Source organism: Rhipicephalus microplus, chromosome 1, assembly GCF_043290135.1.
Source record: "Rhipicephalus microplus isolate Deutch F79 chromosome 1, USDA_Rmic, whole genome shotgun sequence".
Taxonomy (NCBI): domain Eukaryota; kingdom Metazoa; phylum Arthropoda; class Arachnida; order Ixodida; family Ixodidae; genus Rhipicephalus; species Rhipicephalus microplus.
Genome location: NC_134700.1, coordinates 168,048,915 through 168,054,214, shown reverse-complemented (window position 1 = coordinate 168,054,214; position 5,300 = coordinate 168,048,915). Strand labels below are relative to the sequence as shown.

General features: G+C 46.2%; 1 non-coding gene across 1 annotated transcript; it reads right to left on the bottom strand.

Moving 5' to 3' along the window:
• Positions 1 to 3,670: 3,670 nt before the first annotated feature.
• On the bottom strand, positions 3,671 to 3,741 carry TRNAG-CCC (transfer RNA glycine (anticodon CCC)). Its single transcript has one exon. It is a non-coding gene; the product is annotated as a tRNA-Gly (tRNA).
• Positions 3,742 to 5,300: the final 1,559 nt, after the last annotated feature.

Here is a 5,300-nt window from a genome sequence, read left to right as displayed (position 1 = left end):
GCAGATCTACGCCGCAATCCGTCTCCGCACTGCAGCCTTACCACAGCGTGGACGCTCTCTCCTTCTACGGCACTAAAGTCAGACAGCTGGTCGGCATCCCGCTCGCAACACTAAGACAGTTCAGCCCGTACATCACCAGTTTGCACTCGATCACAACCGCAGGGCCGAGAAAACCGAGTTCCACAACCTGCACTGCATCTATGCACTGCCGAAAAACGTGGCACGAAGCGTGACAAGCAAGCGGCCGTCGCGCAGAGCGATATAATCGACCAAGGCGTCGCAGCGCGCGACGGAATGCCCCAGTGCCGGACAACGGAGGGTCCCTTTTCCGGCAGGTATTGCAGAGGTGAAAGGTGAGGAGTGGTGTGGAAAGGAGGGGGTGGGGGCGGTTTTTCTACGCGCGCCGACACCTGGCTGCCTTCGTCGAGTGGCCCGACCACACAGTGCGCGTTGCCATGGGAGACGAGTCACGGAACGGGCCAAAGCCGCTTCGAGCTTCGGAATCAATCGGGGGGAAAACTCCGCAGAAAGGGCTGCTGACCAGAGGCGGCCTGTCAAAAAACAACAAATATGGTCAACAAAAAAAAGGGGGGGGGGGAAGCTGGCAATTGGCGAGAATCCTGAGAGCGTCACCAGTGAGCCGTCGAAAAACAACAGATTTGTTTTCAGATTATGCTTACACCCACTGCCGCGGGGCAGTAGATGCGCAGTTGTGATTAAACGGAAATTCAAAAGTGCTTTAATAACTGCATGTTCTTGCCATGGCATTTTCCGGTCCCTCATTGCTTTTTCACACGTGTAAAAAGTTTGCAAGGAGTCAGGAAGACAGTTCTTTGCAAGCCACCCCTTACGTGCGTGTCTCAAGATGTAGAGAAGAGCTTTGGGCAGCCTGAACAAACCACCTAAGTTCTGCAAGCAGCTTTGGACAAAACTAACGTCCGCCATACTTCACAGCACGTAAAACTAATCGCTTACCAAACACTCGTTCGGCCAAAACTCGAATACGCGTCATCTGTTTCGCATCTACATCCGGCATAACTCACCGAAGCACTAGAGGCGGTTCAAAATCGGGCGGCCAGATTTATTCATGTTGCGTATTCTTATGATAACAGTGTCACGTCACTAAAATCACAAAGCGATCTTTCACCTCTCGCCCATCGTCACCGTCTCGCCAGCCTATCAAATTCTTTTTTAGCTATCTTCATCAACCACCTTACATTTCACCCGCAGCGCGCGCATCTAGCCACCCTTGCGTCCACGTGCACGAACCACTACTCTTTCATCCTCATTTTTCTTTTGAACACTCTCAGAATAAGACAGCCTTCCCGAGGAAATCTTTGCTACAACCTGTCTGTCTGTTTCTGAAGTGTCTGACGGAATATATTGAAAATAACAGTGCGTAATAAAGGTTTCAGTGGTGTACTAACAACACTTTAAAATAACACATTTATTGAATTATAAACTTTTGTAAAGGACACTTTTGTATTTGTTCTTCATGGTACCACCCCTTATGTAATACCCCTCTGGGGGTCTTTAAGGTATTAAACTGAACTAAACTGAACTGAACTCAATACTTTGTTGTCAGCCGAAGAGCGTTTCACCAACTGCCTAAGTTGTTAAAGCATATGTTGTTTCATTTATAGCACTTTCGCACAATGCCTCTTTCGCTTTATTGTAAAACAACTTTCGGGGGCGATTTTACGTTGCGCTGGTAATCTATCGACTGGCACGCTTAAATTATTAAGCGCCTGACGTAGCCAGCAAAAGTTCGCCCTCACAGAAGTCACGCACACGCACGAAGGTGTACACTCACACATAAAACCATGCGCGTGCGCACGCTGATGTTGCGCCGTGCCACGCACTCCTACCTAGATGCCCAGTGAACTGGCCACAACGGTTCGCGCCAAACAAAGGAATGCCTGATGACTGCCCCACTACTACATTTATTATATAAAAGTATACGTATTCGAGCGACCTTCCCCAAATCCTTCTCTCACGTCCTTTCCTTCCGGGCAAATGGTGGGAGCGTGGGCGGCCTTCGTTGTCTCGAATTGATCGCAGTTCCCGGGAACCTGGGGCTGCCCCAACGTTCCCTTAAGTCGCGCTGACTGTTTACGGGCTACCGGTGTTTTTTTCCGGGGAAGAAAAGTTGCGAAAGTGTATGGTACTCACCGTTTTGCTTGCTCCTTGCGTGATGTTTCTTCAGTAAACGGCACATTAGGTGATCGCGTGGGAATAACAAAAAAAAAAGGGAATCTGGAAAACAAAGTTTTCTCTTGTGGTTTTTATATTCGATTCGTCTCTAGCAGCATGCACCGGTGGCAAAAGGCGCGCGTGAGATTACAAGACGTGTGTAGAGACTGCAGAATATAGCCGAGTGACCCGTTGTTGTAGCTTACCAGGCTGAAGAGATTTGCTGCTGAGGTCACGGCTTCGATTTGCTGATACAGCGGCCTCGTTTCGGTGCGTGCGTAATGCGTAACCCCCCGATGCTTTTAAATTTATGAACACTTCGAAGATTCCCAGGTGATCGAAATCAACCCGGAGAACTACGGTGTGCCTCATAATTCTGTCTTGGTTACGAGACGATAATGTCGTAGAAAAGGTGACTATGCGAGCCGAGTTTATTAGATGACAACATCCTCTAACGTGCTCCACCACGTTACTCTTACACCCCTATCTGTCCTAACGCAGCATGCGACGAGCAAATATTGATCTTTCGCAGCATTCTCAATTCGAGCGAATACAAAATGACGGAGGAAGCTTCACGCACATACATATAGCCCCTTGACGTTGATGTTCTGGAATGAATGAGCAAAGCAGCGGGCACAAAATATAACCCCCCTTACAACTACTAACCTCAGCTTTTGATTGTTGGGGTCTAACGTGCCAAACCCACGATATGATTATGAGAGATGCCGTAGTGGAGGATTCAGGAAATTTCGACCCCTTTGTGTGAATCTAACTAGGCACACGGGCTTGGCGCATCATCGCATCCACCGGAAATGCGGTCGCCACGGCCGGGATTCAATCCTACGGCCCGCGGGCGGACACCATAAACGCATATAAATGGGGTAGCATTGGTTAAGCTTAAGCATGTATATAAAATAGGGGAAATTAAAGTGTGTCGTAAGTTCAAATTTTAGTCATATGGTTAGTAAAATTAGGTATAGACATCAATTATAAATCTAAAAAAATCGGATGGGGCCCACGACGCTAAAGGATGGCGAACATCTGGTGTGTTGGCGATCCTATCCAGTTTACCTCAAGACCAGTGCGAGTGCCACTCCCATACCCCCAATCCTGCATTAGTGTGTGGCGTTAGTTCTTTTTTTTTTTCGGGAAGAGAGCGATTAGGAAGCCCTGTAAACTACGAGCACACGTAATCACGCTTATGACGCTCATTTGCGCCCCGAGAATCCCCACATATGCTTGATGTCCGAAAAGAAGCTAACACTTGGAGTTCTCCAGTGCTGCCCTGCTGCACAGCAGGAGGTTCACTATTTTGTTCGAGCCACAAGATGTGCAAAACACCATCCCCTCGCCGTCAGTTTGTGCGCTTTAACAACTTTATGCTCGTTTGATATCACAGTAACTAAACAACCCAGCCCTATACCCACTCTAACCGCAAAAAGAAAAAAAAGAAGAACACTAAAAGAAGAAAACGCAATGCGCCGCCCGGGAATCGAACCCGGGTCGCAAGAATGGGAATCTTGCATGATACCACTACACCAGCGGCGCACTGTGGCGTACTAGTGGCTACACCAATCAACTTCGTATTTAGTCTATATTCGATAAAAACGCTGTTTTTTGAACTATTAAAAAAAAAACGTTTTGCATTCTGTGGGAAAAGCGCCCCCCTAGTAACACATTTTTTTTTTTTGCAAATTATACCGACTCAGTAACTACTTCTCACATTCACATATCGCTGCACAATTACTTTTTTTTTACAGAATGGTCGGATATGGTCGTAAATTGACCAAATAAACTTGATATGGAATAGCCCAAATATATATGTATGGTCGCTACAGACCTTATGCAAAGTTACTGCCATCTGTTGGACTTTTGACGAAGCCACCGACTTGGCGCCATTTTGGAGGCATGTGCCCGGATCGTGTTGCTTTTGACGCAATACTATGTTGCTTGTATCTGTTTTGATAGTAGTATCATCATCATCCTGACTAAATCCACTGAAGGGCAAAGGCCTCTCCCATGATCCGCCAATAAACTCGTCCTGTGCTTGCTGCTGCCCCTTTATACCCGCAAAACTTTCTAACCTCATCTGCCAACCTAACTTTCTGTCTCCCCTTCGTGCATTTGCCTTCTCAGGGAATCCAGTCAGTTTCCCTTAATTACCAGCGGTTATCCTGCCTACGCACGACATGCCCGGTCTATGTCCACTTCTTCATCTTGATTTTAACTGCGATATCCTTAACCCTGGTTTGTTACCTGATCCACTCTGCTCTCTTCTGGTCTCTTAAGGTTTCATCTATCATTTTCTTTTCCATAGTAATATATCGGTGCATAAAAATGCCAGACGAATGCGTAAGGACTCGTACATGTTACCGGCGTTTCCTTGGGAGCTTTGACGGCTCTTACGTGTAAAGAACAGCCTAAGAATAAAAACGAAACTATAAACCTTCTGCCATCGTTGAGACTGAATCTGTGCGCTTGATAATAAATTTTGTACGGTTGGAGGACGGCTGCATGGAAGCCAAAACGCCCGACGCGGCTAAGCATAGCAACGACGGTAAGCAGGTATTGTTGACCCATTTAAGAGCATTTTTTTTTAGATCGCCTACGTCAACCTTATCTATTGTGAACCTAATTTTTAGATAAGACGTTGTCCTATTTTTTTATTTTTTATATAAAAAGTTTTCTGTATAGCCACTGACGTATGTTATGTGTGAAATTACTGACGATTAAAACGCAAAAATTTCCGCACTTCACACACGCGAAAAGTGAAGATGAAAACATGAAATGTGTTTGTTGCTCCAAGAATTAGGTGATGATTAGCTAGTATTTCGACAACCATGTTTTTGATACGTGCTCGTAATTAACACGATACGCCAATAATATTCGCGTTCCCGTAGTCACCTTCGGAGTCTACTGGCGCCTTCCAATTTTATACCGCTGTAGCAAAGCAGCTTTGTGTCCCCGAGTGACCATTTGCAAGAGTCTTTTTTTTTCCATGTGAAAAGTTCCACATACTTTAAGTATCAGTTAACGTTTCATGGCGCACAGCGGTGGGTATACGGGATTTCTTCGAAGTGGTTGAGATGTTAGAAGAACCTGATGTG